The 27,023-nt window shown below is 45.3% G+C and overlaps 1 pseudogene; it reads right to left on the bottom strand.

Moving 5' to 3' along the window:
- Positions 1–20,650: 20,650 nt before the first annotated feature.
- On the bottom strand, positions 20,651–26,486 carry LOC123039586 (uncharacterized; annotated as a pseudogene).
- Positions 26,487–27,023: the final 537 nt, after the last annotated feature.

Below are 27,023 nucleotides of genomic sequence, written 5' to 3'. Positions count from 1 at the left end.
GGTTCAGCCGGAGCACAAGGTATCCCTCTTGGAAGGATCTTGGCTTCACCTTGCGGTTGTAGTATCGACGCCGACTCTTCTAGTAGATGGCACACTGGCTGAGTGCCAACAGCCGGCCCTCCTCCAGCAGGTCGACGCTGTCTTCTCGCGCCTCCTTGGCGTCCGCCTCGGTGTACATGGTGACTCGCGGGGAGTCGAACTCTATGTCCGTCGGGATGACGGCTTCAGCACCGTAGACGAGGAAGAAGGGCGTGAAGCCGGTCGACTTGTTCGGAGTCACTACAAGAAATATGTCAACTTATGACCACCACTATTGGTCACTGAAAGGTCATAGACGTAAACTGGCAAAAGCTGGCGGTCGTAAACTGACTATAGTGACCTTCTCTGTGAGAAGGTCGTAGACGTTTACGACCAAAATATGCCTATTGTGGTGTTTTGGTCACTAGCAACCCCCAGTCCACGTAGGCATCCAGCATGGCAAGATGATGTGGCACAAGATTCAGCCCGGTCCAATTCGGTTTTCTACATGCGCCTAGCCCAACAATTCGGCCTTTTTAATATTTATTTTTCCTGTTAATTTTTGATCGACTTCATGGGCCAAGCCCAACATTACAGCCTTTTTATTTTTGGGCCATGGCCTTTTTATCTCAAGAGTTTCATTTTTATTTTTTAAATGGGTCAACTAGTCAGGTGGGTCCCTGTTGTTAGGTTCTGGGTCCCATTTTTCACGTTCTGGTAACTGGGTCCCATCTATTAGGCTCAGTCTTTATATTTCAACTACTATTTAAATTGGCAGAGATAGAAAACACACATGATACTCCAAATAAGAGCATCCAGATCATGTAATACAATGGAAATCAAAGTAACGACTAAAAGTGTAATATAGTACTTTAGAAGCTCTACAAGCTCCTTCCATAGCAACCACAAACTAGGCACCCGCTCGCGTCATGAACTACATGCCAAAATAGTTGGATGACCATAGACAGATGAACAACATGCCGGACTCGCTGGACAACCATAGACGGGCTGGGAACAAACAAAATGGTTCCTCATTCGCACTGTTACATGAATCAATAGAGAAGAACCAGAAAAACTGGGGCAAATAACAACATGCTGGACTCGCTGGACAACCATACTCGGGCTGGGAACAAACAAAATGGCAACATGCCTTCCTCGGTCGCCCTGTTACATGAATCAGTAGAGAAGAATCAGAAAAACTGGGGCAAATATATTATGAACAGACCATTCAAGAAAATGATAGTTATTTATAATAATAACACAAACTGAGCTAGTACCATGCTTTTTGTTCTCCAGCTAGTTAAAATGAGATACTCTCATACAAGAAAACAGAGATACAATATGAAAGCTAACAGTAGGGATGCCACAGCTTAAATGAGCAAGCTATTTTGTTTTTGAGAAACAAAAAAAAATGCACCAATAATTTTTCAGAAGGTAACAAAACTTATGTGCACACATTTAGATAGAAACAAGGGCTTGAACTATACCCATTAATTAGAATAGGATCGCCAAACACCAATATAGGCTAGAATGAAAAAAAACACGGAGGTAGTAGTGGTCGTCCAGGTAGATAAACATAGAAAAGAAAACATGATTTCAGCGAAATTAAAATTGTCGATGTAAGTTGAATAACAGTGCAACAGATTAGCTCTTAGCATGGAGGAACATCACCAAATTAAACCAGATGGTTGTTCAAGTTTCTATTTGGAGTATTCATGGTTACAGTTTGTTATCATCGTCTAAATTCTCCAACATGTACAATATTAATTAATACAGCTAAATATGCTACCAATGAAGTAAACTCTAAAAGATACAGGCATGGCTTAATTAACCAACCTTGTCATTCTATAAACACAAACCAAACTCAATAATAAGGTGTACAATTATTACCATATAACCTAGGAAACATACCTACTGTCCACACATTTCATAATGTAAACAGTTAAATACTACATGAAATAGATTGCTAAGCATTTCTGCCATTCTTTCAAGCCGCCACCAGCATAACACCCTCAGTATAACAAGATGCACACAGACCACCATCTACAGCAACCGTACCCACAAGACAACCAGGGTCGGAGAGAGTGAGATTACCTTGGCGCCGTAAATCTTAGAAGACAAATCATGTGCGAGGAAGTCCTTGTCGTCCACCGCCAAGCAGCAGGATGCTCCCGCCGAGCCTACAGAAAGTTTTGCATATAGTTAGAAAACCTGGAAACATACAACATGGCTACCACAACATAGCATTGAAGGAAAAAAAACTAAGAACATGTAACTGAACCTCCTGCAGCTCTAGCCTCTAGCATCCACCCGGGCAACCTATGCTTTCTCTGTCTCTTGGTCATGACTGCAGAAAGAAAGCAACAATTTTACCATCCTGCAGTTGCCTCAAGTAGATGGAAAGCTCAATATGAGTAAGGATAATTTGCCTCCAGAAGTAGTGACTAGATTCATAGAAAACAGAACAACAAAGTCATGCCATGGCCAAATCCTAACCAGAACGCATTCAATAAAATGGATTGCATCTGGCTGCTGTAATAGTGTATATATACATGCTAAAGACATGAACGTTTCATCAAGCCATGATCAACTACTCAAAACCATTACGTGCTTTGCAAAAAACATAGAAGTAATCAACAGATGACACAATGAACAAGTGAAGGCTTTCAATATCTCCATGTCAAAGAATCAAGTCAATGAACACATGCAGTAGGAGAAGGAGCAGCCTTGCATCATCGTTTGCTCAGGTCGACGCTAGAAAGTGTGTCACTATACATGATCAGAACCCACACGACACAGGTACGCCTCGCCAAGGGAGTAGTCTAGTGCCCGTTCCACAGGGTCTGCCACCGGACGGTCGACTCGCATATACCTGCCAACATCACGATAATATAAGATATTTATAATTAGGAAAAATCATATTGATTCAAGTATATTACTTGCTGGGGGTACCATAACATCATTATGTGGCAACAATTTTTTTGCTTTCTATATACAATTGTCATCAATCTCAGATTTGACAAAGCAAGAACTACAAATACAACATAGCCTCAAATTTAACAAAGCAAGAATTGCAAATGCAACATAGCCATCCAAGTTACAGAATATAAATTTCAGAAATTTGAACAGAAGGATGGAATGGGGGCACAGAACCTTTAGTAGCAAGAGCTGGTTCATGTGGTACATGTAAACATCCCCAGCAAATAGAAGGCTGTTTATTATAACACAACAAATGTGTTAAAATTCAAGGCTAATCAATGTGACATGAGTGAGTGCAGAGGGAGTGCTCTTGTACAATTAGAGAAACAAAAGTGATGTGTACATGATACAATACACAGAGAGAGTTTGCTACAGCCAGATTCAATCATCCAAAACTGAACCATAAAGTGATGCACACATACACAACTTGCTCCATTTTGACTAGAGGCATGAACATCTGCTGTTCTTGACAGTTGTTTATAGAGTGTTTACTGACTCTAGAGGCAAAAATGGCAAGCATCATGTATACAACACCAGCAGAAAAATCCCAGAAACAAACCTATCTCAGAATCTGCACAGGATTTACCCAAATTGTAGCACCTATGTAGAAGAAACTATGAAATGTGTAGAAGAATCATCACATGAACAAACAAACAAGACCCCCATGAACTTGGAAGGCTGTGAACACTAGCAGGACGCACGACAGACCTTGGAAGACTGACTGTGTGTAACCTGTGAGGAATACAAATAACATAGGGGCATAATGCCAATCCTACACACTTCACTTCTATGCTGGTAGGAATAGGATAGCATACAAGAACTACATACTATAAACTAGTACTCCACAACATCCTGAATCCTTGGCAATACAATCTGCCAAAAGATGTTGCACAAGAATGCCATAGCAAAAGGATCATTCGCGGCCAGGATCATTTGGCAGCACGAAACAAGAATTTGGTGTGCAAGACCTGTAATTAGGCATGGAGACAGCAAAGGAAACTCACCAAACATTTCGGCCTCCTGTCGCTGCGCGCGACCTCGAGCACCTCCGTCGCGGATCCGGTAGCATCACCGTCACGAGGTCCTCTCCCGGCGGCCGAAAGAAGAGGAGCAAACCAAGTGGCGGCCGAGCATGGGGTTCCTCGCCTAGCGCGGCCCTTGCGCAGATCCTCGCGGCCAGGTGAAGCTGTGCTTCTGGACCACGACTGTTGATGAGTAGCCGCCGACGACGACGGGGCGGAGGAGGCGCGTCGCAGCTCTGCCTCCACAAGCATGCGCCGACCAAGGGAAGAGGGAGAGAGAGAAGGTTGGTGGGGGTAGCGCCGGTGGGGGAGATGGGCATCGAGGTCGTCGGTGGGGAAGCGCGGCGCCGAGGGAGACGAGGGCGGCGACCACGGGAGGTGCTGCGCTCATTCGTTTCAGATGTACTGCGCTGAGGGGGAGAAGGTGGGGGCGGTGGCAAAGCAGGCAGATGGTGGGCGGCGGCGCATCGTTGGGAGCTAGGGTTGGGTGCGAGAGCAGAGTGTCCGCATAGGGAGAGGAAGAGAGAGGGGTTCGAGCGGTTCAGTGGGAAAGAAAGGAGGCGGGGGGTGGGGGTGGATGAAAAATTACCACGAGGATAGGGCTAGGGTTGGTGTGGAAGGATCGAGGACTGTCGTTGGATCAGCGAGCATCCAACGGTGCTTGATGCACGATCTGCGTGACACGTCGATGGACCAATCATAATGAAGTATGATGTTATGACCATCTAAATTGGTCGTGGTTGACTAAAAATAACGTGTTAAAATCATGTCAGCTATTTTGTGACCTGAGAAATTCAAAAAAAAAGAATATATTTGCATAAGTTTGCATCTTGAAATAGTTTGGTCAAATGAGATTATATTTTGCACAAGTTTGCATCTTGGAATATAAACAATGTTGCCTAAAAAAGTTTTCATTTTCCTTGAACGAAAAATTAATTTTCTATTTTTTGAGTTCCCAAATGACTTTCTTTGTGAAGGACCTATCATGTATTTGTTGCAAAATTAGATAAAATCAATTTTATGAAATATTAGGCCATATATAATGCACAATTGACAAAATGGTTGGGTGTCAAAACTTTCGATCCACCTCTCGTGAAAAAGACAAATTTCCGCCGATTTAGTAGAAAGCGGGTAAAATTTTAACTGCAGGTGCCTCATAGTTTGCTCTTTATTTTTTTCAAAAATCATTTCTAGGTGCATAAGTATCTATTTAATCATAGAAACACAATAATTTTTCCAAGATTCAACCACTAGCTAGGAACGGTCATTCCCGCCGTTTTGACCGCATTTTGAAACGGGCATAAAGAATTAAAAAAAATCAAAACATTGGGAAACCTTCGCATTGTGTCATTATATGTGGCCAAGTTTCCAGGAAAAATAATAAACTTGTAATATGGAAATTATTTTAAAAAAGTGTCCTCAGAAACGAGCTATCACGTGTGGAGATCAATGGCTTTCAAGCCAAATGATCAATCTTATGCCACATTCATGGCATAGTTTGTTCAAATGATCTCATATTATGCACAAAGGTGCATATTGGAATGGCAAACAATGTTGCCTAAGGAAGTTTTCTTTTTTTTGGGCGAAAGAACCTTTTTCCATTTTTTTGAGTGCCCAAAAGGATGTTTTTTTGTGAAGGACCTCCCAAATTATTGTTGCAAAATTGGACGAAATCATTTTTCTAAAATACTAGGCCATATTTAATGCACAATTGACCAAATGGTTGAGTGTAAAAAGGTTTTATCCACTTCTGGTGAAAAAGACAAATTCTCGCCGATTCAGTTGGAAGCGGCTCAAATTTGAACTGTAGCTGCCTCGTAGTTTGCTCTTTATTTTTTCCTAAAACTATTTCTAGGTACATAAGTATCTATTTAATGAGAGAAACACAAAAAAAATCCAAGATTCAACCACTAGCTAGGAACGGTCATTCCTGCCGTCTTGACCGCATTTTGAAACGGGCATAAAATATTCAAAAAAAATCAAAAAATTGGGAAACATTCGGATCGTGTCATTATATGTGGCCAAGTTCCCAAGAAAAATAATAAACTTGTAATATGGCAATTATTTTAAAAAAGTATTCTCAGAAACGAGCTATCACGTGTGGAGATCAATGGCTTTCAAGCCAAATGATCAATCTTATGGCCATATTCATGGCATAGTTTGTTCAAATGATCTCATATTGTGCACAAGGGTGCATATTGGAATGGCAAACAATGTTTACTAAGGAAGTTTTCTTTTTCTTTGGACGAAAGAACCTTTTTCCATTTTTCGAGTGCCCAAAATGATGTTTTTTTTGTGAAGGACCTTCCAAATAATTGTTGCAAAATTGGACCAAATCATTTTTATAAAATACTAGGCCATATTTAATGCACAATTGACCAAAAGGTTGGGTGTAAAAAGGTTTTATCCACCTCTGGTGAAAAAGACAAATTCCCGCCGATTCAGTTGGAAGCGGCTCAGATTTGAACTGTAGCTGCCTCGTAGTTTGCTCTTTATTTTTTCCAAAAATTATTTCTAGGTACATAAGTATCTATTAAATCAGAGAAACACCAAAAATATTTAAAGATTCAACCACTAGCTAGGAACGGTCATTCCCGCCGTTTTGACCGCATTTTGAAACAGGCATAAAAAATTCAAAAAAAATCAAAAAATTGGGAAACCTTCGCACCGTGTCATTATATGTGGCCAAGTTCCCAGGAAAAATAATAAACTTGTAATATGGCAATTATTTTAAAAAAGAGTTCTCAGAAACGAGCTATCACGTGTGGAGATTAATGGCTTTCAAGCCAAATGATCAATCTTATGGCCACACTCATGGCATAGTTTGTTCAAATGATCTCATATTGTGCACAAGGGTGCATATTGGAATGGCAAACAATGTTGCCTAAGGAAATTTTCATTTTCTTTGCACAGAAAATTCATTTTCTATTTTTCAAGTGCCTGAAATGAGGTTTTTTTGTGAAGGAGCTACCAAATAAATGTTGTAAAAATGGACAAAATCAATTTTATAAAATACTAGGACATATTTAATGCAAAATTGAAAAAATGGTTGGGTGTAAAAAGTTTTGATCCACCTCTCGTGAAAAAGACAAATTTCCGCCGATTTAGTTGGAAGCGGGTCAAATTTGAACTGCAGCTGCATCATAGTTTGCTATTTATTTTTCCCGAAAATCATTTCTAGTTACATAAGTACCTATTTAATCATAAATACATGGTTTGGTGGCGATACATCGAGGTTTGGGCGGTGGCCGAGGGCCCCAACTCTTGAGCGCGTAGACTCTCATGCCTGCCGTGTGGTCACCGCGTGACCGTGGTGTTGCCATGCGTTCTGGGAATCCTACGCATGTCTAGTAGGTCTGGCACTCCCCAGGTAGATGGTTGGATGAAAATAACAACAGAATAATCTCACAAGGAGACCGATCGATGCTCAAACATGAATTAGCAGCCAAGTGTTTTATTAGCGGTACGAGAAATGTACATGGCTAATGGGCGTGAGTTTTTGCTGAGGATGATCAATTACTAAGAAGACCATCTTCACAAATTTTCACCTCAAAAGGAGGAGCCTAGTTGGTACTTTCTTTACAAAGTACCACACTAGACATAAATACGAATGTTGAAGTTGGGCTCAAAATAATGAATGGTATGAGCTGACATTTGGTGGAGGATGGTTATTTGGGCATAGGAAAGCACTGTAGAAAATGGATACTATTTGGACATGCCAAAGTGGTACTTCCTTCACAAAGTGCTGCTCTGAACAAAAAAAGGAAAATGAATATTTTCGAATTATTTTTGAACTAGGCAAGGAATTTTTTTGACATATTTGATGACGATATGATCCAAAACATTTATGAGATTTTTTTGGGAATTTTGGGAATAACAGAAATATAGGTTGGTTCACAACCTAGGGCAAAAACTGCCACATGGACATGACACATAGGCAAAACTGATGAGATGGCGCCTAGTCATCACAACCCACCACAATCTACAAGGCTATGACCACTATATTGGTCGTTAACAACTAGAAATAAGGCAGCGGACTAGCACTATTTGTTTTGTGACCATTTCGTGTAAGGAAATTACGACCTTTCTGACCAAAATGGTCGCAATGGTTTAGGGTTTGGAGCCCCCCGAACAGCTTTTGACCAATTGGTCTGAAATGGTCATAGATCTATGACCAATTCTTCCAGGGTCACTGACAGAAGGTCACTAGCTGACATATTTCTTGTTGTGAGTTGTGCGTAGGCTCTAGAGGACGGCTGGCAGCTCATCAAGCCAGCAGCCGGCTGAACACTCGAGAGGTTCGACCTGTCGGGGCTTGATGCCGGGCAAGATGAGGCCGTTTTCTCGCTCAACCTGGCCGTTTGACTGTGGGTGGGCAATAGACGCTAAGTCCAGTCGGATGCCCTGGGTCACGCAGAAACGAGCCAAAGCTCCTTTGGCAAAGTTTGTGCTAAAGTCACGGCAGTCGGCCCATTCAGTTTCTTGATTGGCTTGGCCTCTATCCACTTGGTGAACTTGTCCACAGCGACAAGCAGATGAGTCATGCCACCGCGGGCTGTCTTGAATGGCCCCACCATATCCAAACCCCAAACAGCAAAGGGCCAAGCAATGGGAATAGTCTTGAGTGCAGAAGCTGGCAAGTGTGGTTTGGAGCCGAATCTCTGGCATCCCTGGCACTTCTGGACCAACTCTTTGGCCTCTTCTAGAGCAGTCGGCCAGAAGAAACCATGGCGAAAAGATTTGGCCACGAGTGCTCTTGAGGCCGCGTGGTGACCACATTCGCCCTGGTGAATATCTCTGATTATTGCTTGGCCTTGGTTTGGCTCCACACACCACTGGTACACACCAGTGACACTGTGCCGAACCAGCTCTTTTTTGACTATGGTGTATGCCGCCACCCGCCGTTGCACTTGTCGGGCCAGGGTCTCGTCGGCTGGCACCTCTTTGTTTACCAGGAATTTGAGGATGGGTTGATCCCATGATGGTGCTGCTATCTCCCTGACTGCCACGACAACAACTGGTACGGGGGCGGTTGGGCCGGGAGGCGGTGGATTGGAGTCGGCTGCCGCCTGCTGCCTTGAAGAAGTCCCCGGGCCGACTGCTGCAGTCCCCAGGCCGGGTTCTGGAATCTCGGGCCGGGTGTGACGGCTGCAGTCCCTGAGCCGCCTGCCGAAGTCCCCGTGCTGGCTTCTAGAATTCCCGTGCCGGGTGTGATGGCTGCAGTCCCCGGGCCGCCTGCCGAAGTCCCCGTGCCGGCTTTTGGAATTCCCGGGCTAGGTGTAATGGCTGCAGTCCCCGGACCGCCTGCCGAAGTCCCCGTGCCGGCTTCTGGTATCCTCGAGTCAGATCCGACTGCTTCAGGAAGGCCGGCATGAAGATGGAGTTGGACTCCGGAGATGGCTTGACAGACGGCTTGAGGAGGCGCTGCAAGGCGACGCCGGCTGGTATTGCCTGTCGGGTGGAGCCGATCCGTGCCAAGGCATCTGCTTGCTCGTTATCATTTCTTGGCACATGGAGAAACTCGCACCCGTCAAAGTATCCACTGAGATGCTGCACGAGGAAGCGGTAGCTTGCCATATTCGCGTCCTTGGCATCCCAGTCGCCTGACGACTGCTGGACCACCAAGTCGGAGTGACCATAGCATAGGATCCGGCGAATGCCGAGTTCCTTGGCAAGCCGGAGTCCGTGTTTCATATTCTGCTATGTTGTTGGAGCAGCAAAATGGACTTGCAACACATATTTGAGCTTGTCGCCTTTGGGAGAGGTGAGGACGATGCCGGCTCCCAGACCGGTGCGCATTTTGGAAACATCAAAATGCATCCGCCAATGGGTGGAGTGTGGTGTTGGTGGTAAGTACTAGGTCTCGGCCCAGTCGACGAGGAAGTCGGCTAGCACTTGTGACTTGATGGCAGTGTGAGGCTGGTAGTAGATGGTGTAAGGGGCCAGATCAATAGCCCACTTGGCCACTCGGCCAGAACCATCTCGGCTTCCAATGATCTCAGCAAGCGGAGCCGTGCAGACGACGATTATTGGGTGCTCTTGAAAGTAAGGCTTCAGCTTCTTGGCGGCAAAGTGCACACCATAGCACATCTTCTGATAATGTGGGTAGTTTTGCTTGGAGGCGGACAGTACTTCACTCAAGTAATATACCGGTCTCTGGACTGGCAATGCTCTGCCCTCCTCCTTGTGCTCTACCACAATAACTGTGCTGACAATCCGACTGGTAGCGGTGATGTAGAGGAGCATGGGCTCTTTCTCAGTCGGAGCCGCCAAGATAGGCGGGGCTGTCATCATCTTCTTGAGTTGGAGAAAGCTTCGTCCGCCTTGTCATTCCACTCGAAAAAAGTGGTCTTCTTCATAAGCTGGTACAGGGGAAGAGCCTTCTCGCCCAGCCAACTGATGAAACGGCTAATTGATGCCAGGCAGCCAATGAATTTCTGCATGTCCAGCAGCCGGGTGGGCACTTCCGTCTTCTCAATGGCCTTGATCTTCACCGGGTTGCACTCTATGTCGCGCTCTGAGACCAGAAAACTGAGAAGCTGGCCGGCTGGTACTCCAAAGACACATTTCTCCGGGTTGAGCTTGATCTGAAACCGGCGCAGGTTCTCAAAGGTTTCCTTGAGGTCTTCTAGCAGCGTGCCACGCTTCTCCATCTTCACCACCACATCATCCACATAGACATGGGCATTTCTGCCGAGTTGCTTGAGGAGACACTTCTGCATGCAACACTGAAACATAGCACTGGCGTTTCTCAAGCCGAACGTCATGGTCAGGTAGTAGAAGGCTCCAAATGGCGTGATGAAGGAGGTCTTCAGCCTGTCGGCCGGGTTCAGCTTTATCTGATGGTACCCTGAGTATGCATCCAAAAAACTCAACAATTCACATCCGGCTGTGGAGTCTATCACTTGGTCAATTCTAGGTAGAGCAAAGGGATTTTTTGGGCAAGCTTTGTTGAGGCTAGTATAGTCAATACACATGCGCCACTGCTTATTCTTTTTAAATACTAGGACCGGGTTGGCCAGACACTCAGGAAAGAACACTTCCATGATGAATCCGGCAGCTAGAAGCCGGGCTATCTCTTCTCCGACAACTCTTCTCTTGTCTTCTGACAGGCGGCGCAAGGGCTGCCTGACCGGCTTGGCGTCAGGTCGGACATGTAACTTGTGCTCGACGAAATCCGTCAGAACACCCGGCATGTCTGTGGGAGACCATGCGAAGATGTCCTGATTCTCATGGAGGAAATCGACAAGCTCGCTTTCCTATTTGCTGTCAAGGTTTGCACCTATGACAGCGTGCCTCTCTGGGCGTGCTCCGGGTCCAAGGGTATCTTATTTGTTTCCTTGGCCGGCTTGAACGAGCCCTCAACCTCCGACTCCTTGGGGATGGGTGGCATTTCCGGCTTCTTGCCTGCCAACGCCACCACCCGGTCAAGGAATCGCTTCTCAGCTGCAATCACGAGGGACTCGGGCAGCCGACTGTTATCTATGGCGCAAGCGACCGTCTTCTTGTAGTCTCCGACTATGGTCAGGATCCCCTTGGTACTCGGCATCTTCATCTTGAGGTAAGCATAGTGGGGGACTGCCATGAACTTGGCCAGAGCTGGTCGGCCAAGCAGTGCATGGTATGGGCTTTCGAGGTCCACCAATTCAAACCAAACTGGCTCACGGCGGAAATGATTCTTGTCTCCGAAGAGAACATCAATTTGGGTCTTGCCGATTGGTGAGCAGGAAAGGCCAGGGACTATGCCATGGAATACAGTCCAACTGGGGATGAGCTGCTTCTGCTTGATTCCCAACTTCTCCATAGTGTCACAGTACAGGATATTGATACTGCTGCCGCCATCTATCAAGACTCTGGAGAAACGCGCTGCACGCCTCTCCGTTGCAAAGGTAGCATCTAGGACCAGGGCGTATGAACCTGGGGAAGGCAACACTTCCGGGTGGTCGGCCCTGCTCCAACTGATAGGCTTCTCAGACCAATGCATGAATTCTGGAGTATTTGAGGCTACTGCTTGCACTTCTTGTTGTTGCTGCCGTCTGCTGCATTTGTCATCGGCCATGCTGGTGAACACAACATAAGTTCCGTGTTCCTCTGGGTACTCGTCTTGTATGGCGCCGACTGGCCGGGCCGCCGGCTGTTGGGGCTGAGGAGGTGACGGTCCGGCAGGCGGAGGAGGCAGGAGTCCATCTCCCTTGGTGATTCTGGCGAGCCAGTGACACTTCCAAGTGGTGTGGTTGGACGGCTTTGCGCCGCTATGGAACTTGCAAGGTGCATCTAAGGTTTGCTCATAAGAAAAGGCGGGAAACCAATTGGACTTGCCACCCTTCTGACGCTTGGGTGCCGGCTGCCCTTCCGGCTGCTGATCCTCGATTGTCGCCACTTGCCGGCTAAGTGGCCTTCCGCTTTTTGTCACTTGGATGCTGTCGCTGACTAGTCTCACCAGCCGGAGTCCGAGGGGCCTGAGGTGCCACCTTGCCAGATGCATCCACTAGGATTTTCGCCTTCATGGAGGAGTCGGCCGTGGCGTGCTTGTCGGCGATGATCAGCAGCTCGTCGAGCATCGCATGCTCGTTGCAGAGGAGTCTATGCTTGAGGAGGGTGCCCTCTCGGCACCCGGTGGGAAGTACTCGATTGCCTGCACCTTGTGCACACCTTCGAAGGAGTTGCGCAGCTCGGCCTAGCGCGTGAGGTAGTCGCGAGTCGATTCCCTGGGCCCTTGGACGCACAAGGAGAGCTGTCGGGGTTTGGGAGGCTGCTTGTAGGTGTTGGTGAAGTTGCGGATGAAGGCCTCGGTGAAATCAACCCAGCTGTTGATGCTGCGGGGTTTCAGGCTGTTGAGCCATGTTCGGGCTGTGCCCTGAAGCATGAGTGGGGCGTACTTCATGGCAACGCGCTTGTTGCCGTTTGCTATGCTGACAGCTATCGAGTAGTCGACCAGCCAATCCTCCGGCTTCACGGAGCCGGTGTATTTGGGCGTATCTCGTGGGAGGGTGAACCCTTTGGGAAAGGGTTCATCTCAGATTCGTGGGCCGAAATAGGGCGGGCCCAGCGCGTCTTCTTCTTCTAGCGCCATGGATCGGTTGAGGTGGTCGATCCGATGGTGGCGTCGTTTTCTCTGACTCCCTCTCGGCAGCCAAGGCGGTCGCCGAGCGTCGGGTGCGTGATAGGTGGCGGAGTGGGATGTCTTGCTCCACGAGGCGGAGGAGGCGGAGGATCGCCTCGGCGCTCCACCACTCGAGGGCGGCCGTCTTTGTCACGCTTGATGGAAAGGAGAGTCCGGCTTCGGCTAGCCGCCGGCTCGTTGCCTCGTCTTCCGCGGGCGCCGCCAGTCGGCGTCCGGGATGTCACGCCGTGGTCTTGGCGAAGGGGCGGCTCTTCGTTTCGTGGGGCGGGCACTTCAGCGTAGCAGCCGGCTTCATGCAACACGGCGGCTACGTCTAGGAGCTGCTGGACTCGCTCCATCATGTGATGACGCTCGTCGTCCTCGTACTTGTCCAGCTCGTCCATCACTGCCTGGGCGGCCCGGATGTTCTCTGCAGGCGTGGCATAGACGGGGCGTTCTGCCCCGAACATGCTGGTGATGGTCGCGCCACGCTGCCGGATAGGGCCAATGCGGCTAGGCCCCTCAGGGGCCAGCGTGCCGCCGACTGCTCGGTCCATCTCGCGTTGATAGGCGTCCGAGAGGCGTTGCATGATGGGCAGTCGGCCAGCACTCTCGAGGAGCTGGATGCGGCGTGCCTCCAACGTCTCAGCATCCGCGTCTTTTGGGATGGGCGTCGTCAGGTCTCGCAGTGCCGCATCGAGTGGGTCTCGAGCATCTCCAGCCGAGCGCTCGCCACTGTTGATGATGAGCACCTCCGTGACGGTGCTCCCGCCGCTGTGCTCACGAGGAGGCGGCCTGTCATAGATCACCATGTTGGTGGGGAATGCGTCAAGTGACGCTGTGTCAGAGTCGATGATCATCCAGTCGGTGGAGCCAACAGATTCCAGGTCCATAGCTGGCTCGCTGCTGACGTGAAGCTGGTCGAGGAGGCTGACGAGGCGGCTCTCAGGGCAGCCGGTGCCTGCGTTGGAGGCCGGCTCGTCGGAGAAGTAAACCTCACCAACAAGGTCGGCGAGGCAGCTCGCCGTGCAGGCGATCTCCGCGCCATGCAGGGCGTCGAAGCTGACGCCATCGAGCGTGGTGGGCTGGCTTCGATCGCCAGGAAGGAAGAAGGTTCCCGTCCAAACCAGATCTCCGGAAGACGATGCACCTCGCCCCACGGTGGGCGCCAAATGTCGTGGGTTGGGTGCGACATATGCCAAGGGATGGCTTATCATGGTGGGAGCGAGTATAACGTCCCCGGTGCCCGAAGGGGGATGAGGCGTAGACACGAACGCCGGCGTACTTTACCCAGGTTTGGGCTCTCCTAGGAGATAACACCCCTAGTCCTGCTCTACGGGGTCTCCGCATGATCACTAAAGGCACAAGTGATACAAAGATGCTCCTGGAGCTGTATGCTAGAGGTGGGAGAAGGCAAGGCTAGCTCTCTCCTGCTCTAGGAATGTGGCTGGGTCTAATGGCGTCCAACCCTTTGCATGGGTGCCCTGGGGGGTTTATATAGGCCTACCCCCCAGGGATACAATGGTAATCTGGCCGGCTGCTGGGCCCGACTGTCAGCGTCTCCGGCCTCCGGCTTCTCCGCCGACTAACGGGGCCGCCGCCTGGTGGGCCCCGCCGACTGGTCTGGTATCGAGCCGACAGGCCGCTCCCGCCGCTGGCGGGTCTGGTTGGTGGCTGCTCACTGTAGCCGTGCTTCTAATGACGCTGGCTTGGTCAGCTCAGTGTGGCTACAGTCCCGCCGCCTGGTGGGAAATCACTGTAGCCACACCTGGTCTCATCAGGTTAACGGTGCACTTGCTTCGAGGGAGGGGACTGCCGCCTGCTGGAGGCCGGCCCTCCCCTCGTCTGATTGGTTCAGTGTGCACCGTCTTCTGGGGTGTCACTACCCGGTAGGGCCCGCAGCCCGCAGGCCGTACCGACAGGCCGTCGTGGGGGACAAGGCTCCACCTGCCCAGAGTGACGTTAAAGGAAGGTGGCAACAGTGCCACGCCGTGCGGAGATCTCCGCCCGTATGGGACACTGTGGCCACGCTAAACCCAAGATTCGGGGGTGAGGGCTTCACCGTAGCCACGCCACATCTCGTCCTCTTGATGGGGGCACAAACTCTAAGGGCGCGAGGTGGCCATCTGTTTGATGCCGTCCTCTCTAGAGGTCGGCTGGCTAGAGCCGGCCGCTCGTGGTGCTGTCTGCTGGTGGTTGGCCGCCCTCTGCTGGCCGGCCGTTTGAGCTAGCCTCCCCTAGAGGGTGGAGCTTCAGCTTGGGGAACAACAAGGCGAAGCTGGCCCAAAGTCTTGATAAATCCAGGGACCCGGGTGAGGCTACCCGTGGCCCATTACTCCGAAAGTGGCCATGATGCCAATATTTATGAAGGTGAATTTGCTATATTTCCTTATGTTAAACATGAGATCATTGCTATTGCACCCATACTTGGTAGTTCCTTCAATGAAAAGCATGATTGCAATGATGTTACTATAAAATATCTTGATGTCAATTGTGCTAATAATATGCAAAACCCTAAGCTTGAGGATGCTAGTTTTGCTATGTCTACTACTTGTTGCAATGATCATGATTGGGGTGATTCTTCTTTTGATCTTGAAAATTTATTTAACCCCCATGATGAATATGAGATTGATAATAGTGTTTGCAATATTATTGAAAGTGGGTTTGGAAGAGTGTCAACTTTAGATCCCACATATTTGGAGAATGTTCAATCTTATGATATTTTTGATAAAAGTGGGTTTGGAGAGGCCATGACTTTAGTTAATGATAATCCCACTATTTTGCAAGAGTGTCAACTTTACATGCATGTGGATCGTGTTGGAAATTGCTATCATCTCTTTGTTCTTCCTTGCATATGCTAGTTTTTGCTTGCCTTGATAATTTGTTTGCTTACAAGATGCCTATGCATAGGAAGTATGTTATACTTAAGTGTGTTTGTCAAATGTTTTATCATCCTCTCTTTGTGCTTTAATTCTTGTCTTTCATGTGAGCCTCATTGAAATCTCAAGGCCTAGCTAAAAAGGCTTTAAAGAAAGCGCTTGTTGGGAGACAACCCAATTATTTTCCTTTCTGTTATTTAATAAATTTTGCATCTACCTTCTGTTTAGATGTGTTTTATCTTTTAATTAGTGTTTGTGCCAAGTAGAACCTATAGGATAACCTATGATGATAGTTGATTTGATTCTGCTGAAAAACAGAAACTTTGCGCGCACGAATTTAGTTTTTTTAAATCACAGAAATGTGCTTTTGCGTTGATTCTTTTTGCTGATGATCAATAGAAAAATTTTCCAGGCCTTCCTATTTTTGTAGGAATTTTAAGTTTCTAGAAGTTTGCGTTAGTTACATATTTCTACAGACTATTCTGTTTTTGACAGGTTCTGTTTTTCGTGTGTTGTTTGCTTATTTTGATGCATCTATGGCTAGTAAAATAGTTTATAAACCATAGAGAAGTTGGAATACAGTAGGTTTAACACCAAAATAAATAAAGAATGAGTTCATTACATTAACTTATGTGGTGGTTTTGTTTTCTTTCACTAACGGAGCTTATAAGATTTCCTGTTGAGTTTTGTGTTGTGAAGTTTTCAAGTTTTGGGTAAAGATTTTATGGACTATGGAATAAGGAGTGGCAAGAGCCTAAGACTGGGGATGCCCATGGCACCCCAAGATATTCAAGGATAGACAAAATCCTAAGCCTGGGGATGCCCCGATAAGGCATCCCCTCTTTCGTCTTCGTTCATTGGTAACTTTACTTGGAGCTATATTTTTATTCGCCACATGATATGTGTTTTGCTTGGAGCATCGTGTATTATATTAGTCTTTGCTTTTTAGTTTACCACAATCATCATTTCTGTACACCCCTTTTGGTAGAAGCCTACTTGATTAGAATTTGCTAGAATACTCTATGTGCTTCACTTATATCTTTTGAGCTTGATAGTTTTTGCTCTAGTGCTTCACTTATATCTTTTAGAGCACGGCAGTGGATTAATTTTGAAGAAATTTCTAGTCTCTCATGCTTCACTTATATTATTTTGAGAGTCTTTTAGAACAGCATGGTATTTTCTATGGTTACAAATTTGGTACTAGAATGATGAGCATCCAAGTTGGGTATAATAAAAACTATCATAAGAAGTGAATTGGATGCTATGATCAATTTGATGCTTGATAATTGTTTTGAGATATAAAGGGAGTAATGTTAGGGTCATGCTAGTGGGTAATTATGAAATTGAGAAATACTTCTTTTGAAGTTGGCAAGTCTCATAGCATGCACGTATGGTAAAAGTTGTGTGACAAATTTGTTGCATGAGGTGCTCTTTTGATTGTCTTCCTTATGAGTGGCAGTCAGGGACAAGCGATGGTCTTTTCCTACCAATCTATCCCTCTTGGGGCATGCGTAGTAGTACTTTGCTTCGAGGGCTAAGTAGACTTTTACAATAAGTATATGAGTTCTTTATGACTAATGTGAGTCCATGGATATACGCACACTCAACCTTCCACTTTGCTAGCCTCTATTATTACCGCGCAACTTTCGCCGGTATCATAAACCCTTCATTTACCTTCCTCAAAACAGCCACCATACCTACCTATTATGGCATTTCCATAGCCATTCCAAGATAAATTGCCATGCAACTTTCCACCATTCCGTTTATTATGACACACTTCATCATTGTCATATTGCTCTTTGCATGATCATGTAGTTGACATCGTATTTTCATACATGTCGCTCTTGATTCATTGCATATCCCGGTACACCTCCGGAGGCATTCATATAGAGTCATATCTTGTTCTAGCTTTGAGTTGTAATTCTTGAGTTGTAAATCAATAAAAGTGGGATGATCTTCATTATTAGAGCATTGTCTCAGTGAGGAAAGGATGATGAAGACTATGATTCCCCCACAAGTCAGGATGAGACTTCGGACTTTACAAAAAGGAAAAAAAGAGAAAGGCCAAAGAAAGAAAAGAAAGACCAAAGAAAAAAAAAGAGAAAATGAAAAAAAAAGAAAAAAAGAGAAAATAATAATAAAATGAGAGAAAAAGAGAGAAGGGACAATGCTACCATCTATTTTTCCACACTTGTGCTTCAGAGTAGCACCATGATCTTCATGATAGAGAGTCTCCTATGTTGTCACTTTCATATACTAAGTGGGAATTTTTCATTATAGAACTTGGATTGTATATTCCAATGATGGGCTTCCCCAAAATTGCCCTAGGTCTTCGTGAGCAAGCGAGTTGGATGCACACCCACTTAGTTTTTTTGTTGAGCTTTCATATATTTATAGCTCTAGTGCATCCATTGCATGGCAATCCCTACTCACTCACATTCATATCTATTGATGGGCTCTTCATAGCCCGTTGATACGCCTAGTCGATGTGAGACTATCTTCTCCCTCTTTTTGTCCTCACAACCACCATATTTTACCACCTTAGTGCTATGTCCATGGCTTACGCTCATTTATTGCGTAAGAGTTCAAAAAAAGCTGAAGCGCGTTAAAAAGTATGAAACAATTGCTCGGCTCATCATCAGGGTTGTGCATGATGGGAGTTTTTTGTGTAATGAAAATGAAGCATGGCCTAACTATATGATTTTGTAGGGATAAGCTTTCTTTGGTTATGCTATTTTGATAGAACATGATTATTTGTTAGTATGCTTTAAAGCATTATTATTTTTATGTTTTATAAGCTTTTATCTTGAATCATTTGGATCTGAACATTCATGCCACAATAAATAAAAATACATTGAGAATTATGCTAGGTAGCATTCTACATCAAAAATTCTGTTTTTATCATTTACCTACTCGAGGACGAGCGGGAATTAAGCTTGGGGATGCTTGATATGTCTCCAACGTATCTATAATTTTTTATTCTTCCATGTTATTATATTACCCCTTTTGGATGTTTATGAGCTTTATTTTACACATTTATATCATTTTTGGGACTAACCTACTAACCGGAGGCCCATCCCGTATTGCTGTTTTTTTGCCTATTTCAGTATTTCGAAGAAAAGGAATATCAAACGGAGTCCAAACGGAATGAAACCTTCGGGAGCGTGATTTTTGGAACGAACAAGATCCAGAGGACTTGGAGTGCAAGTCAAGAAGCAGCCGAGGCGGCCACGAGAGGGGAGGGCGCGCCCCCTATCTCGTGGGCCCCTCGGGCGGCCACCGACGTACTTCTTCCTCCTATATAAGCCTACGTACCCCAAAAACATCTAGGGATCCAACGAAACACAATTTCCACCACCGTAACCTTTTGTATCTGCGAGATCCCATCTTAGAGCCTTCGCCGGCGCTCCGCCGGAGGGGGAATCGACCACGGAGGGCTTCTATATCAACACCATAGCCCCTCCGATGAGTTGTGAGTAGTTTACCACAGACCTTCGGGTCCATAGTTATTAGCTAGATGGCTTCTTCTCTCTTTTTGGATCTCAATACAATGTTCTCCCCCTCTCTTGTGGAGATCTATTCGATGTAAACTCTTTTTGCGGTGTGTTTGTCGAGATCCGATGAATTGTGGGTTTATGATCAAGTTTATCTATGAGAAATATTTGAATCTCCTCTGAATTCTTTTATGTATGATTGAGTTATCTTTGCAAGTATCTTCGAATTATCAGTTTGGTTTGGCCTACTAGATTGATCTTTCTTGCCATGGGAGAAGTGCTTAGCTTTGGGTTCTATCTTGCGGTGTCCTTACCCAGTGACAGAAAGGGTTGCAAGGCACGCATTGTATTGTTGCCATCGAGGATAAAAAGATGGGGTTTATATCATATTGCATGAGTTTATCCCTCTACACATCATGTCATCTTGCTTAAGGCGTTACTCTGTTCTTATGAACTTAATACTCTAGATGCAGGCAGGAGTCGGTCGATGTGTGGAGTAATACTAGTAGATGCAGGCAGGAGTCGGTCTACTTGTTGCGGACGTGATGCCTATATACATGATCATGCCTAGATAATCTCATAATTATTCGCTTTTCTATCAATTGCTCGACAGTAATTTGTTCACCCACCGTAATACTTATGCTATCTTGAGAGAAGCCTCTAGTGAAACCTATGGCCCCCGGGTCTATCTTTTATCATATAAGCTTTCAATCTACTTTTATTTGCATCTTTACTTTTTGCATCTATATTATAAAATACCAAAAATATATTTATCTTATCATACTATCTCTATCAGATCTCACTTTCGCAAGTGGCCGTGAAGGGATTGACAACCCCTTTATTGCGTTGGTTGCGAGTTCTTTGTTAATTTGTGTAGGTGCGTGGGACTTTTGAGGAGCCTCCTACTGGATTGATACCTTGGTTCTCAAAAACTAAGGGAAATACTTATGCTACTATTGCTGCATCACCCTTTCCTCTTCAAGGAAAACCAACGCAAGCTCAAGACGTAGCAGGGTGGTAGCAGACCAGAGAGAACAAATCAGATAGTCCCTTTAGCTTTTAAAAAAAGAGCCGGTGAGGTATCTCTTGAATAAAGCGAAGGCCCATGAAACATACACTTTTGAATAAAGCCAAGGCCAATGGCCAATGAACAAGCTAACAACAGGAAAATGCATACTCGTATGATAGTTTCAGGCAATATCGTTCTAAATTTCCAATCAAGTGGTCAAATAACTTGAGGGGAAATTGCAAAGACAAGAAAGCATGGTCCTCACCACTCAAGGATGCACTGGAGATAGAAATCATCCTTGCAGCTTGTAACCTGTGACAATTCAAAACAAGAACCAGAACAACTTCAACTTCCAACACGTCTACCACCAAATCAAAAGATTTCTATCGCCAATCACCATTATATCCGCAAGAGAGAGGTTGCTACCGAAGGGGTCAATGTCGCAGAAGGCCTCAAGGCAGATGATGCAGGCGTCATCGAAGGTGTCCTGCATGCCACCCTCCACGAAAGCCGCTGCCGACGAGAGCATCTTGATCTTTGTTGCCTTCTTGTCCATTGCTCCCTCCCTCCCCCCTCTGTTTACTAATCCAATGACCGCATAAATGGATAGTTGTCTCCACCACGCAAATCCCTGCAACAACATGAATGACAAGATTTGGATATAAAATTTGAGTGGAAATACCTATATAACATAGATAATCAGCGATTATTTTTCATTAATAAGATATGTAAATGGCGATACACAACACACAAGAATCAGGTTTACTTCGCACATTCACAAATACTAACAAACACCTCGAGCTGGCAATTGAAGGTCAGCTAAAAGCTTTCATATTTGGAGATGTATATTGTAGTTTGATGGAAACAAGTAATGTGAATTGTGGGAGAATTAGTGATTACATGCCACAACACATAACAACTTCCCGCTAAATCAGGGTGATTTTTCAACGAACAGAAGGTTAAAATAGTATCATTCAATTGGAAAGTTTAATTTAGCACCAAATAATATCCATTACCATACAAGAAAGCATAATTTACCTCCTAAGTGTTCAGATACAGCTCCAACAACTAAACCCCCAACCATATCAACAGCAAGCACATCTGAATATGCACCAACATTTGCCATACACAACAAGAGGGAGAGCGCGTCAACTCACATAAACCTGAGGACCAAGGAAAGACAGCATTAAGTAACCAAGTGCTACAGCTATGCAAGATCAAGAAATTGACTATGATGGTGAGAAGGGAAAAATAATAGATTGGCTCTAGCAAGTAATGAAACGGAAATAGTTACCCTATTCAAGATGGGTACTTCTTGAAATATGTCTCACAGATGCGGTAGCATAAAAGGGAACAAAAAATTTAGATAATTTACACACTTTCTAGTAGACAGTTTCTAGTAGTATATGTTAAGAGTAATGAACAAAGTAGAAAAGGAAAATATTTTTTCAAGTCAAGCACTATGTAAATATAACTTACAACAGAATTATTTCAAAATTATGCCAACTTTCCAATAACTACGTTAAATCCAGTTCACTTGGTAATCTTTCAAACCAAAAGTTAGAAAATGGGACATGTTCTATTAAGAAATTAAAACCCTCCCATTCCCACCCCGACCAACCTAGCAAATGGATTCTGAACTGCAATTTTTATGCGGCCAGAACTTATTTCTTGTTCAAGACCACTTTTTAAGTAAACAGAGGATACAAGAATATTCAAAAATAACAACAGCGGGTCTCAAATTCCATAGGCTGTAAGTTTAAAAACATTGCATTTTAGTCTTTCTTATTTCCCCCCTCCAACCACTTTCATCTCTTGATTCAAATGCACTAAATTTGTATGTTGGAATACACCACTCGCCGAAGTTGGTCTGACCTAAGGTTAGTTGGGCTAAGTAAATTTTAGCCACAACAAACTACATTGCCACCATAGAGCTAGATGTGCTTTCATCAGTTGTTGTAGCAAAATTATAAATAAAGCAGTGGTTATTTCTTATTTGTCCTACTTCATTCATACACTACAACAATCCTCAAACTGCAGTTAAGAAGATACTCGAAAGAAACTGGTTCGCTACATTGGGCAGGACATCCATCGCAAAGAGATAATTAGAAGATGCATCTTTATATTAAAATGAAATTTGTGATACTACATATGGTCGCATGCGTGACAGTCAGACTCACACAGAACCACAAATTTTATAGTATTTGCTTACAAAATATATGACATATCTTTCCTTCTACAAACAGAGTGGCATGAGACAGCTTCGGGTAGAGGGGCGCCGCAAAAGCACTTTAGGCGCATATTTGATTTGTTCCTTCAGCTTGTATTTCTCCTGCGACCGAAAACGGTCATACAAAATGACACCTCACTGTTCCACCAAAACAACAAGGAACCAAACCAGACAATAAGTAACGGATGCCAACCTGTGAGAACACTGTCTTATTTCCAAATGTGGAGCCAAACCGCTGGCACCCTTCCTATTAAAAACCCGCACGACATCAAAGATCTCATTAAATATAGAGAAAGGAAAGTAAATACCCTACTCGAGCAGGACATGTGGACAACGTTCAATTGAATCCTCACTGCTTCATCGCCTCGATGTCCTTGCTGGACAGCGTCTGCATGGTGTTATTGTTGACCAGGGACCTATTGTCCCTGGTCTCGTCCTGCGGCTGGCCATCGGCGGCACCGCCATCTCGCGGCTTATCATCTGTACCAATCAACCAATGTCATCCATTGTTGTTACTAAGGTGAAACAGCAAGGCACGTTTGAATGAGTAGAGTGCAGAGATGAACTAGAAGGGAGAACAGTATAATTATCCATCCTTGCCTTGGCAGGGGACGAGGCCGTCGGGGCCACCGACAAGCGGCTGCAGCGAGCAGCTCTTGTCCCCTATCTTCACCGTCCTGCGCCACCACACAGCAGAGAGACGTCAGCGCACCCGCACGTACAGCTATGGTTTCGGGGCGAAGGCGTCCCGTGCGGGACAAAATTACTGTTCTGACCTATTTGGCTAAGGAAATCCCGATTTGACCTCGTTTTGAAAAAACATTCGTTTCTGACCTTTTTAGGTGATGCCAACATCCCTGACATCTGGGTTGCGACACAGACGCCACGGACCCTGGCGTCTGGCCCTGGCCTGCACTGCCCGCCTTCTCGTTGACCTGCTGATGTGGCAAAGGGGCCAGACGCCAAGGACCCTGGCGTCTGGCCCTGGTAACTAGATAATCGCGCGGGCCAGCCCACCCATCCCCATCTTTCTCCTAGCGGCGCCTGATGAACAGAGACCTCTGTTCTTCGCCCCTCCTCCCCCTTACACCCCCCCTGATCTACTTCATCCTCCACTCAAACTCGTAGATCTGACCCCCCCAAGCTTCCTTGAGGCATTCTTCCCCATTCCCTCCAATTTGTTTTGGTTTTCCCCTCTCTTGTTGGAGGCATTATTTAACATTAGGTGATGTTAGATTAGTAGATGGTTTCTTTGTTTTAGGAAATAATTTGTAGTTGATAGATGATTTGGTAGGTAGTGTAGTTGGTAGATGTTTGTAGTTGTCCACCAATAGACATAGTTTGTGAATTTTTTTGAATTATAGATGATGTATGCATGTGCTAGTAAATTAGCTATATGTTGAATATATAGATGGCATAACATTTGTTTGAATCTGAGAAGACTACTTTGCCAAGCAAATATATTTAGAAAAAATATTATATGTGTGAAGTGGTATGACAATATAGTTGAATATATATATATCTATGGCATAATTATATTTGCAAAAGAGATGATGAAATATGATGATTGTGTGTGACATGATTTTTTCAATAGAATGGCGGATGATGATTATGAAATTTATTTGATGGTGAAATTTGGTACTCTAGATGATATGTGTGCATATGTAGAAGAAAGAAATGATGTGGTTATGTGTGAGAAGAATGGTATGTTCATATGGCATAACTTGAAGAAGGAAATAGTATTGTTTGATATTGTTCATGTATTCATAGATGTTTGTGATTTTTTTTGTAGGATGGCGGATGATGATGGACCTTGGTATGACGGATTAATCGATGAGTGGGATAAGGAGCATCGTGCTCGTGCCATTGAGAAGGGACATGTAAGAAGCAAGACTTATCAATTTTTGTTGTTTCTCATTTGTGTTCTTGTATTGATTAAAACATCACTTTATTTGCAGCTTGTAGTTGCTATGCGCATGAGGGGTCATTCCCCTGATGACTTTACTTACGACCTGCGGTATGAGCCTTACGTTCAGAGATTGGGTCTTCTCCCATTCGTGTTGCAGTTTAAGCGACGCGCTCCACCAATGAACCATGCGGCGCTAATCGCACTTGTGGATCGTTGGAGGCTGGAGACTCACTCGTTCCACCTTCCATGTGGGGAGATGACGATGACCCTACAAGACATGGCTATGATAAGCGGCCTTCCTATCAACGGACAAGCTGTTATCGGTCGTGTCAGCGTCGGTAATTGGCGAGAACGGACTGGCAATTTAATTGGTGTTCAGCCCGACGGCCCTCAGGAAGGCAAGGCCGATACAATGAGAGTGAGGCCTTCTTGGCTAAAACTAGTCAGAGGAAACACCAATCCGTGTCCTCAGGGTGCCAATGACGTGGTTGTGCAGCAGTACACGCGGGCCTATCTTTGGTATGTACTAACCAAGGTAGTCTTCTCAGATGCAACCGGGAACTCAGCCCTCTGGATGTTCCTGGAGCTACTCAATAACTGGGATACCCAGTATAGCTAGGGTTCGGCCGCACTAGCATATTTGTATCGTCAGGTAAGAGATATTTGCAACCATATATCTTGCATTTGTCATGCGCCTCCATATCTAACATGTTTGTTTGATTGCAGCTTGACTTGGCGTGTCGCAGGAAGGGAGATACATCCTCATTGGCTGGGTTTGTTTGAAGCCTATCCGTGTGGATGTGGGAGCGGATCCCGGTTGGACGGCCCGATTTCAAGAACCCCAACATGCCAAACCCACGGGGTAATCATGACGGGGTGCATGATGATGATCCATATCGGCGCCCTACGCTTGCTTACTATTGGGAACAAGTGACAGTGTACACAGGAAGCTCGCATGTGCGATACAAGTGCTATATAAACGAGCTGGACACCTTGACTGCTGAGCAGGTATTGAAAAGTTCGATGAGACCAAATTTAGTCAAGAATGAAACTTGTATCTAACAATGTATCTCTTTGTTTTGCAGGTACATTGGTTGCCTTATGTGGAAGATCGTGGCTTTGATCTTAGTGAGATGTGCACTCATGATAGCCATCTTTGGCGGGTGAGGTGCCCAATGATATGCTTCTTCGCAGTCGAGTGGCACTTTATAGACTGTGTGGCAAGACAATTTGGAAGAAGACAAGGTATTCCAATTGAGGAGAGCAATGAGGAAACGCTATGTCTGCATCGGTGAGCAAGCATGTCCTTGAGTATGTAGTAGAGAATTGAATAAGTCTATGTTTGCTAATGCTTTGTCCCCTGCAACATTTGTAGGTTCGATCGAAGGAACAATCAGGATATATCGGATTGGGCAAACAAGCACCGTGCGTGGATAGAAATTTGGAATCAAAGAGACACGTTAGTGCAATCAGAGAATAGACCTCACAATCAGTCAGCATATCAGAAGTATCAAGTGTGGTATGCGGATCATTACCGATTAAAGCTAAAGCCTGGTTGGACTCACGAGGAGTGGTCGGAGTTGGTGTCTGAAGACCCGCAGACTGCAATTCAAAACAAGAACCAGAACAACTTCAACTTCCAACACGTCTACCACCAAATCAAAAGATTTCTATCGAGAATCACCATTATATCCGCAAGAGAGAGGTTGCTACCGAAGGGTTCAATGTCGCAGAAGGCCTCAAGGCAGATGATGCAGGCGTCATCGAAGGTGTCCTGCATGCCACCCTCCACGAAAGCCGCTGCCGACGAGAGCATCTTGATCTTTGTTGCCTTCTTGTCCATTGCTCCCTCCCTCCCCCCTCTGTTTACTAATCCAATGACCGCATAAATGGATAGTTGTCTCCACCACGCAAATCCCTGCAACAACATGAATGACAAGATTTGGATATAAAATTTGAGTGGAAATACCTATATAACATAGATAATCAGCGATGATTTTTCATTAATAAGATATGTAAATGGCGATACACAACACACAAGAATCAGGTTTACTTCGCACATTCACAAATTCTAACAAACACCTCGAGCTGGCAATTGAAGGTCAGCTAAAAGCTTTCATATTTGGAGATGTATATTGCAGTTTGATGGAAACAAGTAATGTGAATTGTGAGAGAATTAGTGATTACATGCCACAACACATAACAACTTCCCGCTAAATCAGGGTGATTTGTCAACGAACAGAAGGTTAAAATAGTATCATTCAATTGGAAAGTTTAATTTAGCACCAAATAATATCCATTACCATACAAGAAAGCATAATTTACCTCCTAAGTGTTCAGATACAGCTCCAACAACTAAACCCCCAACCATATCAACAGC

The sequence above is a fragment of the Triticum aestivum genome, chromosome 2B (genome assembly GCF_018294505.1).
Source record: "Triticum aestivum cultivar Chinese Spring chromosome 2B, IWGSC CS RefSeq v2.1, whole genome shotgun sequence".
Lineage (NCBI taxonomy): Eukaryota > Viridiplantae > Streptophyta > Magnoliopsida > Poales > Poaceae > Triticum > Triticum aestivum.
Note: the sequence above shows the minus strand (reverse complement) of the source record. Positions and strands in the feature narration are given on the sequence as shown.